General features: G+C 46.6%; 1 protein-coding gene across 2 annotated transcripts in view; it reads right to left on the bottom strand.

Annotated features, from left to right (window-relative positions):
• The window catches only part of Gjc1 (gap junction protein gamma 1), a 25,889-nt gene extending 25,180 nt beyond the window's left edge, over positions 1 to 709 (bottom strand). For both annotated transcript variants that reach the window (XM_026790177.1, XM_005369095.2), the window contains exon 1: positions 204 to 709. The gene's annotated coding sequence lies outside the window, so the exon portion shown is untranslated. The remainder of the gene's footprint in view (positions 1 to 203) is intronic.
• Positions 710 to 12,908: the final 12,199 nt, after the last annotated feature.

Genomic DNA, 12,908 nt, shown 5'->3' with positions numbered 1-12,908 from the left:
CGCGCCGGCGCCAACTTTCCGTGACCGGCTGCGCGCGCTCCAGGGCGGTCCCGTCGGCGGTGGCGGGGCGGGGGGACCCCTGCGCATGGAGCCGGGGAGCCCGGGTGGGCTGCCGACTTGGCGCACTGCAGCCCGGGCTCCTCTCCTGCGGTGAGATTCTCGGAGGAGCCTGCAGCTAACGGCGTGATGGAGACACGCCTCACCTGAGATGCCCCGGGCCGGGCCAGAGAGCGCCACCGTTATCTCGTGCGCTAGGTCAGGGCCTTGGTCCAGCGGATCTCGGGATGCTCATGGCCGTTCTAGGTTCTGCTCTGCAGTTACTCGAAGAACCTCCTGGGCCTCTCGGCCAACCATCCCCGCCTGGTGGAATCGTAGCTTTTACAGGCGTTCTACATAGTTTTGAGGTCCTGGGTTTCTCGGATTAGCAAAACCCTAATAGGCCATTTCCTCTTAACTCCTTGCGTCCCAGCCAAGATCCCGAGTACAAGACTTTTTAAGAATGTGCGTGGATTGGAATTCCCCTGCTCAGAGCTGCCAGTTAAGAAAAGGAAACCTGGGGCGGGAGAGATGGCTCAGCGGTGAAGAGTTTGTAGGACTGTTGCAGCGGATCCCCAACACCCACACGGGGCGTTCACAACCACCTGTAAATCCAAGCCCTGGGGGGATCCGACTCCTCTGTGAGCTCTTGTACTGATGTGCACACACCTACATACAGACACAAATAATTTAAAATAAAAATAAATGTCTAAGAAAAGCCACGAAAAATTCCCCTAAATATTAAATTTTAAACAGAGTGAGACTGGGTGACAAAAGACAGCTTACTGGAGATGTAGGACAGGAGGCTGTTTTGTATAGTCTAGTGCGGACCATTCCTGTAGTCTAGAATTACAAACGGACAGGCTTTTAGTTTTGGCCCTGGCCAGGGAAGGAATTAAGCTGTGTGGAGACTTGCAGGTCAAATTCCGCCTGAAGCCATGCCCCAAGGACTAGTTCACAGGTTTAAGAACTGCAAGGGCTGCCTCCCCACCTCCCTGGGGTTTTGGTTGGCTACTTGAGGTTTTCCAAAAATGTAAATTGCCGAAACTTTTAAATGTTGGATTCTAGGTTCTCTCTAAAAAAATCAAAGCGTGTGGTCACTTGAGCCTCAGTTTTCATTTTTATTGTTATTTTGTTTATGAAGCAAGGTCACAGGTAGCCCAGGCTGATCTCAAACTCAGACTATAGCTGGGAACTGGCCTTGAACTCCTGACACCTGCCTCCATCTCCTGAGAGGTGGGATTTGAGCCCCTGGGTGCCACACCAGTGCTTTGATCCCGTTTTCCTTTGTTAGTTTCTGAGATAGGGTCTCTCTATGTGTAGTTTTAGTTGTTCTGAAGCTTGCTATGTAGACCAGGCTCATCTTTAAATCACAGAGCTCCTCCAACCTCTGCCAGATTAAAGGGCCACCCTGCCAAACTCTGAGCCTCTATTTTTTTTTTTATTTTTTATTTTTTTGGTTTTTCAAGACAGGGTTTCTCTGTGTCTTTAGAACCTGTCCTGGAACTCCCTTGGTAGACCAGGCTGGCCTCGAACTCACAGAGATCCGCCTGCCTCTGCCTCCCGAGTGCTGGGATTACAGGCGTGCGCGCCACCACCGCCCGGCTCTGAGCCTCTATTTTTATGCGATAGCTACTTCTGATCCACCTTGGGTTTGTTGAGAGCCGACATTGTCCCACTCAGCTGCTTTGAGTCTTTTTAATTCCTTAACTCGCTTGACCTCAGTTAATCAAAGTTCTCTCCAGTCAGGCTTCACCATCATGGTACCTCTCTAGTGATACATGGCAAGAGGCAAATGTGAAGTGCTTTTAAATACATGGAAAGAAAGCCACAGCCTGGACACACATGTAAATTGGTACAAATCACTCCGGAGAGTACATACCCACTACGGTGTCAACATAGGAACTCACTAGAACTTTAGAGATCCCGTGGGATTTCTACAGAAACGCTTATAGATGATCACCAAAATCCTCGTGATAGGGTGTTCATAGAAGCACTATTCACAATGGCCAGCAAACAAAAAATAGAAAACCACTTGAAATGCCCATCAACCACAGAATAAACGCTACTATAATCATACATTGGTACAATGTACATCCAGGAGAATAAACACCGGCTTATACACGCTCATTAAAAGTTTCCATTTATATATAGTTTAAAACAGGCAAAAGGAATTGCTGCTAAGGGTAAACAAGCTTACCTGGTGTGCAGGACAGTCCTGGAAAGGAACACGATGGGACTCTGGGGTGCTAGGTCTGGTCTTGACCTGGATGCTGAGTACACGGGTGTGATTAGTTGGTATGTTGAGCGGTAGATGGGTTTTCTTTTTCTTCCTTTCTTGGTGGTGACTCAAACTCAGGGGCTCCTGCGTGCACAGGCAGCTCTCTACCACAGAACTATACCCCAGACTCTGAGCTGTATATCTGTGTGTGTGTGTGTGTGTGTATAGTGTTCGCTCGTGTGTGGAGGGGCTAAACGTCAATGTCAGATGTCTTCACTCCTCTCTGCTTTATTTTTTGAGACAGAATTTCTCCCTTAACCTGGAGCTGGTTGATTCAGCTAGACTGGCCAGCCACCAGAATCTCCAGGATCTCCAGGAATCTTCTCTCTACTCTCGGGTGGATCTCTGTGAGTTTGAGACCAGTCTGGTCTACATAGTTAGCTCCAGGACATCAAGGACTCCATGGAGAGACCCTGTCTCAACACAGACAGACATACAGACAGACAGAGTCACATCCCACTTTGTATGTAGGTGCTGGAGATCCAAACGCAGGTTCTCCTGCCTTCATGACAAGCACGTTATTGATCATCCTCCTCTCTTCCCAACCCTGTATTGTTGGGCACTGTGGACCCCCAGACCCTGAATTTCTCATAAACAACTTGCTATGCTTGCAGCTGCTCTGAACAAAACAACTTGTTTTCCTGTGTTTGCAGCTGCTCTGAGCACGAGACCCTCAAGAGTTCCTGATGGCAGGGGAGTGGTTTCTGGTGGGTTTGGCTGGGGCATGGCTACCATCCCTATATAAGCTGCCCTGGAACACAATAAAGGGGCATTCTTGGTTCAAGGATGACCAGTGTCCTCGCCTGTGTGTGTGTGTGTTTTAAATCTCCAGCCCCTTTTTCGGCTTGTGAACCATCCCATAGTGCAGGCTACGGTATGCTACAGGTGTAATGTTGTAGTACATAGAGTAGTTTAAACGGTACACTGTATAATTTTAATAGTATGCTACTTCACTGTGGACTGGAGAGATGGCTCAATGGTTAAGAGCACTGGATGCTGTTCCAGAGGACCCAGGTTTGATTCTCAATGCCCCCATAGCCTCTCACAACCACCTGTAAACTCCAGTTCCATGAGGTCTAAAGCCTCTGCTTCCTGTGTGCTGAGATTAAAGGTGTGTGGCCACGTCACCCATCTGCAAAGTTTGTAAAGACATGTTGGCCGATAAACTGCTCATCCTAGATGGATATAGTGTCAAATATATCAGATATGGTTCCCTGGACAAGCAGTGGTTAGTGAGCATTCACTGAGCTACAACCCCATCAGTATAACTAATAAATCTTACATCCTACTCCAAAAGGTTGAGTGCCTGGATTATACATTTTACATAATTAAAGATAGAGAATTATATACATGGAGAATCAAATACCCACTAGGATCATCCTCCTATAAATTGATGACTAAGTCTGCCAGGGAAGCCATCCTTTATCTTTGTCTATTTCTTATGGAGACTGGGGTCAGTTCTTTCTACACTGTTACCTCTGTGTCAATCATCATCTCTCTTTAGATGTGTGCTGCTGAGTTCTCTTTAGTCCACTTGGCACAGCTAGGGTCCTCTGGGAACAGGGAACCTTAACTGAGACATGCCTTTGTAAGACTGGTCTGTAGGTGAGTTTGTGGGGCATTTGTCTTGATTAATCATTGATGTAGGAGGTTGTAGCCTGTTCTGGAATATTAGTTTAACTATGTAAAGATGTGTTGCATTTGTTTACCTTGCCTGCCTGATTCTAATAAGAAGCTAAAAGACCAATAGCTAGGCAGGAGGAGTATAGGCGGGACTTCCGGGCAGAGAGAGTAAATTGGAAGAGGAATCTAGGTTTCACAGAGACAGAGGGAGAAGGAGAAATGCCAGGAGCTATACAGACACAAATAGACATGGAGGAAGCAGGAAAGCAGGACAAAAAGAATAATAAAAGGTAAAAAGTCCCAGACAAAATATAGATAAATAGCAACAAATTAAGTTCTAGGAGCTCGTGGGACAAGCATAAACTAAAGGCTGAGCTTTCATAATAAGAAGTTGCCATGTCATTATTTGGGACCTGGGGGGCAAATAAGAGAAAGAGCTCAGCTGCAGGGGCTGACTGTGGCGTGCCACCCCTAGGCACATGGTCCTCCACTGTATAAAAAAGTAAGCTGATCAAGTAATGAGGGGGATGCCAGTAAGACTGTATGCCTTTGTGTTTTATTATTATTATTATTGGCTTGTTTGTTTTGTTTTTCAAGACAGAGTTTCTCTGCAGTTTTGGTGCCTGTTCTAGAACTAGCTCTTGTAGATCAGATCTGCCTGCCTCTGACTCCCAAGTGCTGGGATTAAAGCCGTGTGTCACCACCACCTGGCTTATTAATTATTTTATTAAAAAAATTTTAAGTGAGCAGTGGTAATACACACCTTTAAACCCAGCACTTGGGAGGCAGAAACAGGTGGATCTCTGTGACAAGGCCAGCCTGATCTACAAAGCAAGTTCCAGGACAGCCAGGATTGTTATGTAGCACAAATAATATAATAGATATTATATAATATAAATATATATAGATAATATAAATAATAATAAAATATTGGGGTTCAGACTGAAGATCTGAAAAACAAAGCGGTTAGCCACTAACTGTTACCTCTGCCTCAGGCAGAAATGGGCGATCCTGCCTCCATAAATCCTGAGATTGAGGCTGAAACCTGTCTCCTCCTGTTTTATATCCCTCTCTAGTGCTGGGATTAAAGTCATGCACCACCAACATGGCCTCTATGGCAAACTAGTATGGCTGCTGGGATTAAAGGCGTGTGCCACCACTGCCTGGCCTGTATGCCTGATTATTGTGATTGCTTTGCACTCTAATCTTCAGTAAGCTTTATTTATTAACACATAAATAATATACCATTATAGTATTACACAGAGAAACTCTGTCTCAAAAAATAACAAAAAGTTTACTAAATGTATTCATTTTATGTGTTTTGCATACATGTATGTATGTATGTGCACCACATGTGTGCATGGTGCTTGCAGATGTCAGAAGGGGAACAAAGCTCCTGGAACTAGAGTTAGGATGGTTGCAAACCACCACGTGGGTGCTGGGAACCGAACCCTGGTCCTCTGCAAGAGCAGCAAGTGCTTCTAGCTGCGGAGTTATCTCTCCAGCCCCTCCTCTGTGGTTCTTGATTCAAACTCCCACCTTGGGTTCCTGTCCTGACTTCCCTTCTTTATGGATTGTCAGCTGTAAGATAACAGTGCTAAAGACTGAGCCTAGAGCCCTGCACAAGGTAGGCAAGCAGCATCCCAGGTCTATAGCACTTGTTTTTTTTTTTTTTCGAGACAGGGTTTCTCTGTGGCTTTGGAGCCTGTCCTGGATCTAGCTCTGTAGACCAGGCTGGTCTCGAACTCACAGAGATCCGCCTGCCTCTGCCTCCCGAGTGCTGGGATTAAAGGCGTGCGCCACCATCGCCCGGCTAGCACTTGTTTTTAATGCTGATCTTTATTCTTTTTTCATTATTACATTTATTTATTTGTTGTGTATCCATGTATGTGATTTTCCTTTTCTAATTATATTTTTATGTCCATTGGTGTTTTGCCTGTATGTATGTCTGTGTGAGGGTGTTGCATCCCCTGGAACTGGAGTTATAGGCAGTCTTAAGCTGCCATATGGGTGCTGGGAATTGATCCCAGGTCCTCAGGAAGAGCAGTCAGTGCTCTTAACTGCTGACCCTGTCCATGTCTGTATTTATATACTCATGAATGTGAAGGCCAGAGGACTGCTTCGGGAGTTGGTTCTCCTATTTCCGAGTGGTTTCTGAGGATCGAAGTCAGGCAATCAGGCCCCCCAACAAGCACCTTTACCAGAAAACCCTCTTACTGCCCCCACCCCGGTATGTTTTGTTGTTTTGTTTAAACAGGGTTTCATGTATGGAAGATTAGCCTTGAGCTCACCAGGTAGCCAAGGATGACCTTGAATTCTGGTCCTCCTGCCTCCAACTCAGGTTTATGGCTGGGCATCAAGCCAAGGCTTATGCATTCGAGACGAATGGTCTCCTAACTCATCTACATCCCCAGTCCAGCCCTTGGGTTTTGTGAAAGGGCCTCACTATGTAGCTCAGGCTAGCCTTGAAATTGTAATCCTCCGGCCTCAGCCTCCTAAATACTGGAATTTCAGGAGTACCATGTCCAACTCAGAGCAACCTTGTAAAGACAGTGAAAATGAGACTCAAGTCAGGTAGCTTGTTTTACAGTAGATAGTTTTATAAACCAGACTTATGACCTAAAATAAGGCTCCTGTCTTGTAGTCAGAACTCAGACTGGCCTTAAAGTCACAGAGATCCACCTGCCTCTGCCTCCTGAGGGATTAAAGACATGGGACACTACCACCTGGCTTCTTCTTTTTCTTCCCACTCTGCAGTCATCTTGCTGACTGTAACATGTTTAATGCCACTGCAGTTGGGGAGGCTAGGCTAGCAGCTCTGTTCCCAGGCATCCCCCAAAGTCTGAAGAGATGGTTCAGCAGTTAAAAACACTTGCAGAAGATCTGGGCTTGGTTCCCAGTACCCGTGTGGCAGCCCACAACTATCTGTAAGGGATCCAGCTCCCTCTTCTGGCCTCCTTCACACCGGACACATGTGAGGTGCGCATACATACATGACATACATGAAGGCCAAGTACTCATACACATAAACAAAATTTTAAAATAAACCCTGGACACTCAGTGGCTTTAAAAATATTAAACTATGCTGGGCATGGCGGGGCGTGCCTTTAATTACAGCCTTCAGGAGGCAGAAGCAGGTGGATCTCTGAGTTTGAAGCCAGCCTTGTCTACAGAATGAGTTCCAGGAGAACTAGGGCTACATAGGGAAACCCTATGTCTCTAAAAAACCAACAAAATAACAATAATAATAAAATATAAAGAGAAGGGCTGGGAAGATGGTTCGGTGGTTAAGAGCACTGGCTTCTCTTCCTAAGGACCTGGGTTCAGTTCCCAGCACCCACATGGCAGCTCACACCTGTCTGTAACTCCAATTCCATGACTTCTGACACCCTCACACAGACATACATGCAGGCAAAACATTAATGAGCATAAAATAAAAATAAATGTAAAAAAATATAAAGAGAAAGAGGCTAAAACTGGGCATGGTGGCAGATACCTTTAATCCCAGCACTAGGAAGGCAGAGCAGGTGGATCTCTGTGAGTTCAAGGTCAGCCTGGTCTACCAAGAGAGTTAGAGGACAGCCCAGGGCGTTACACAGAGAAAACACAGGTTAAAAAAAACAAACAATGCAGGCAAAACAAAGCAACAACAACAACAACAGCAAAACACCAGGTTTCAAGCGGGAATCAGGTCTGGCTTCCAGGCTTTGGCGAGCGGCTGGGGCCCTGTGCTGTGAGAACTGCCGTACAGTATATTCACATGGGCTCAGGCAGGAAAAGATCAAAACCCAGTTTGAGAGTCACCCTGGGGCTCTGTGGTCTGGGAACAGTAAGGTCAGCTTGAAGGCTGCATTGTGTCACTATTTCCATGACATACTTTCCAGGGTCCCCACTTGGCTGGTGAACTCCGAGCAGATTCCTCTGCCTTGGGGGGGGGGGGGTGGCGCAGGGGCCTGGAGAGGTGGCAGGCCAAGAGCACTCACTGGTGGCAGTGAATGGCTGAGTCCTGCCTGGCGCAGCCCAGGTAGGAAGGTTGGACTGCTTAGGATTCCTCTGTTCCCTGGGAGATGGGTATTAGGGGCACAAAGCTCCCTCCCTCTCTGTTAATCCGGGCAGTTTCGGTTGATCTACAGGATATATCGTACTGTTTCTTCCCTTCTTTGCCTACCAAGGTGTTAGCTGACTCCGATCTTGGTTGTGGGAAACCTTTTGAGTAGGTAACACAAGCCATATAATATAGCAGGAAGGGTAAACTGACTCCCGCCAGCTGTGTCCCAGGGCCCTGTTTGTAGTTTCTGGTATTGATGTTGGATTTTAAATGGAGACCCGTTTCCTTGAGGGAGTAAAGGCTAGATGCAATATAGGAAGATGCTTAGCTGGGTAGGACCTAACGACAGCAGTCCTGGTGCCACAGGCCAGATAGATTCTGGCCCAGGCCTATCCTGACCTTGGGTAAAGTCCCTGAATGCCCAGAAGGCCTGGGTCCAGAGTCAACCCTGTTAGCTGTCTAAGCTCTTGCTCCCAGTCCCCTGGCCTTTGCTTTTTAAAAATAGATTCTCGGGGATGGAGAAATGGCTCAACACTTGAGAGCACTGGTTGCTTTTCTACTTATCTCAGACTGAGTCCCAGCTATTGTGTGATGTTTTATTCTTTTGCCTTTTTGTAGGGGGCCCACCACCCAGCTCCCATATAAATCACACACAGAGGACTTATTCTTAGTTATGAATGCCTGGTCTTAGCTTGGCTTGTTTCTTCCCAGCTTTTCTTAACTTATATATCCTCCCAACTACCTTTGGCTCTGGGCTTTTATCTTCCTCTATTTCTGTATAGCTTTCTCCGAGAGAGAGAGAGAATACTCAGCTGTCTGCCCTCCCTTTCCATCTTGTTTGAGGCAGGGTCTCTCTTGTCTGCTGCTGTGTTGTGTACTCCTACCTGGCTTTCGGGTTTCCAGGGAAATCCTGTCTCGTGACTCCATAGGAGTGTGGAAATTGCAGAATTGTGCTGCGGGGTTATAGGGATCCAGGCTCAGTTTATCAGACTTGTATAGGAAGGAATTTTAGCTGCTGAGTCATCTTCCTTCTTCCTGTCTCTATCTTTCTATCTTTATTTCCCTCCTTCCCTCCTTTCCTTCCTTTCGAGACAGGGTTTCTCTGTGTAATCCTGGTTGTCCTGGAACTCACTCTGTAAACCAGACTGGCTTCAAACTCACAGAAATCCTCCTACCTCTACCTCCTGAGTGCTGGGATTAAAGTCGTGTGTCACAACTACCTGGTTTTTTTTTACACTTAGAAATAAAAATTTATTTAAAAAAGCAAAGATTCATTTGTATTTCATGTGACCAAGTGTTTTGCCTGCATATATGCCTGTCAAGTCACAAACACGCATTGCCTGAGGCCAAAAGAGGGCATCGGATCTCCTGGAGGTAGAGTTGCCCATTTGTGAGCCATCAAGTGGATGCTACTAATTCAACCCGGGTCCTGTGGAAGAGCAGCCAGGGCTCCTAACCACTAGGCCATCTCTCCAGCCTGTTCCTTATTTTTTAAAGCAGTTGTGAGTCATACCTGCTAGAGCAGTATGAAGGATTAAATATAATATGTTAGGTGCCCAAAGTTTTTAGGCTTTTGAAGATTTTAGGTATCATCCCGCCTACAGGGTATTTTAGAGGAAGCTGGGTGATAGACTGAGAATTCTAAACACCCAGAACAAAGACTTTAGCAAAAGATTTCAATTTCTGCTGCACCCATTTCCTGTCTGAGTTGGAAGTCTCTTCCAGGATGTTCTACAGGCCAGAACTGTTCCTTCCCAAGCAGGAGGAGTCAGTCTCCAGCCACTGTTATCCACGCCCGGCATCTCACCATGTTGCCGAGTCTGGGTTTGAACTCCTGGGCTCAAATCCTCTGTCTCTGCTCCTGAGTTAGGACTACAGGCACACACCACCCTGCCCAGCTCTACTCATGACCCCTTAAAATAAAATCTGTTTGAAATGTGAACAGTCTCCTCTGGAACATATCAAAGGCACTTTCCTGGCTCCACGCCTGTGGCTCTTGGGGATGTCCTTGGATGGCTGCTACAAGGTCCTCAGAACCTTATACCAGTTTTTAAAAGGAGATGGGGTATTGCAGTTTTCCAGGGCCAGCCATGTCCCAGGGGCAAGCTGCACCTACACGCTTCATCTGGAGACTTCAATGGCCTGCCTTTCTGTTTGTTATTCTTTGTCTTTTCTTCTTCTCCTTCCTTTAAAAAAAAAAAATTTTTTTTTTAAGGCCTGGTCTTACTCTGTTACCCTGAGCTGACCTAGAACTTGGTTTGTTTTTGTTTTGTTTTATTTTGTTTTATTATTTAGAGACAGGGTCTCATATATAAACCAGGCTGGTCTCCGACTCACAGAGATCCTCCTGCCTCTGCCTCCCAAGTGCTGGGATTCAGGGTGTGAGCCATCACCGCCAGTCCTTTTTCCTGCTTTTTGCTTCTCAGATCCCAGGTACTTCTCTTTGACCTAACTGCTTGGTTTTGTTCTCCAAAGACACCCTCTCGGTCCTGTTCTGTTCTTTCACATTCCGTCTCCTGTTCCTCGTCTAGTTCATTCCCATCTTCCCCTCGCTCACAACTCTCCTTAGCTCAAAGCAGAAGTCACACCCTCGTCTAGTTCATTCCCATCTTCCCCTCGCTCACAACTCTCCTTAGCTCAAAGCAGAAGTCACACACACGTCGCTCTCCTGCCCTCTGTGGCCACTCAGCTCCCTTGGGCTATATATAGCACAGTTGTGCCTTAGATTGTGTTCTGAGAGTTTCAAGACATCGTTCCCTTCCCCCAACCCATCCCACTGCAACACGACAGGGACAGCCCTAGAGAGCTTCCAGTTAGGGAGCGAGTGGTCACGCAACTGTGTGTGTGTGTGTGTGTGTGTGTGTGTGTGTGTGTGTGTGTGTGTGTGTGTGTTGGGAATCTCGGATCCCACAGGGCAACCTTCCTGTCTTTTGTCAGGGACTTTTCAGTCTGGGCCCCATTTCCTGCCACTTGCTCATTCTGGAGGAAGAGGAGCAGACAGGGCCCTGCGGAGTGTTAACCTCTGGATGGAGGCTAATTCCACAGAGGTGGGTGGAGACTCAGAGACCTAGAGGCTTGACATGATCCATGTAGTGTATGGGCAGCCAACGCTGGGCTATAGATGCTGGCCCGTGACTCGGTCCATCTATTTGTATTTAATTTCGGCCCCTCCAAGCCGGATTTTATTAATGTGACCTGATTTGGAAGAAAAAGAAGGTTCAGCAAGCAAATTACTAACATAGAAGTGCTTACATGGAAACAATTATTTAACACTTGGCATCTTAACAAAAATGATGCTGTCATAATTCTATCTTATCTGTTTACTAAAACAGGACGCTATGGAAACCCGTTACTTGAAGTTTTACTGTATGTCCTCAGGTCCCCTCCCCGTTTAGTGCTGGGCACTAAACCCAAGGCCCAGATGCTACCCAGGTATGGTTCAACAGCGCCCCACAGCCCTCCTCACACAGCTTTGAAATAAAAAGACAACTTTATTTCTTCTATCTCAAGACTTGACCTGCAGTATAGACTTCTAAGTTAGTCCTGGGCAGTGAAATTTGATTTGAGGGATAGTTAGAAGTTTTGTTTTCTCCGTTGAGTATTTTAACTTTGTATAAGTCATTCAATAGAACTCTCTCTCTCTCTCTCTCTCTCTTTCTCTCTTTCTCTTCCTTCCTTCCTTTCTTTCTCTCTCTCTTTCTCTTTTTTCTTCAAGACAGAGTCTCTCTGTTTAGCTCTGGCTGTCCTGGAACTCATTCTGTAGACCAGGCTGACCACAAACTCAAAGATTTGCCTGCCTCTGCCTCCCAAATGCTGGGATTAAAGGTGTAAGCCAGCATGCCTGGTTTGGAACCTCAGTTTTTCATCTGTGTAATGGGAATAATAATAGTCTATGTCCCAGAGATTTTTGGGTAACAGTCTGGCTCCTGAAGCCAATTGTTCTGCTATGACTATTAAAGAAATGACTAACAGCTAGGAGTTTCTTTTTTTAATATTTATTTATTATGTGCACAGCATTCCTTCCATGTGTACCTGCAAGCCAGAAGGGGGCGCCCGTCTCATTATAGATGGCTGTGAGCCACCATGTGGTTGCTGGGAATTGAACTCAGGACCTCTGGAAGAGCAGTCAGTGCTCTTAAAAACTGAGCCATCTTGCCGGGCGGTGGTGGCGCGCGCCTGTAATCCCAGCACTCGGGAGGCAGAGGCAGGCGGATCTCTGTGAGTTCGAGGCCAGCCTGGTCTACCAAGGGAGTTCCAGGACAGGCTCCAAAGCTACAGAGAAACCCTGTCTCGAAAAACCAAAAAAAAAAACAAAAAAAAAAAAAAAACTGAGCCATCTCTCCAGCCCTGACTAACAGCTAGGGATGGTGGTGCATGCCTTTAATACTAGCCCTGGAGAGGCAGAGGCAGGCAAATCTGGGATTTGAGGCCAGCCTGCTCTAACAGCAAGTTCCAGGCCAGTAAAACCCTGTCTAACAAAAGAGGACTAGACAAAAGATGAGAGGAAATTTACTCACTATGGTCATGCTGAGAAAAGGGAATGTAGGGGTTCAGTGACCCCTACAGCCATCTCTGTGCACTGGAATGAAGCTTCAGTTTAGATGCAGGGGAAAAAGTCTGCATCACTGAGTGGTCCTGGTGAAGGTGTGGTATCATTCACTTGTCCTTGTTTAGTTCAGGTCTGCCTTGAGAGGTAGTCAGATACGTTGTCAGAACCAAATAAAATCTCTTCCACAAGTAAGATCCTCCTCTGGCCGGAACCAGGGCTTTAGACTTTCCCTTCCTCCACCGTGGGACTCCTGAGAAAGCTTCGTTCTGTGGAATCCATTGTTTCGATAGTTCAATAGCAGAGGGAGCACTTCTGTTTGTGCATGTGTGTGGTGCACACTCACAACTGTGTGCATGTGTGCTAGAATGTGT

This window comes from Microtus ochrogaster, unplaced genomic scaffold (assembly GCF_000317375.1).
Source record: "Microtus ochrogaster isolate Prairie Vole_2 unplaced genomic scaffold, MicOch1.0 UNK44, whole genome shotgun sequence".
NCBI classification, from domain to species: Eukaryota; Metazoa; Chordata; class Mammalia; order Rodentia; family Cricetidae; genus Microtus; species Microtus ochrogaster.
The sequence above is the reverse complement of the archived record's forward strand: the minus strand, read 5'-3'. Positions and strand labels throughout refer to the sequence as shown.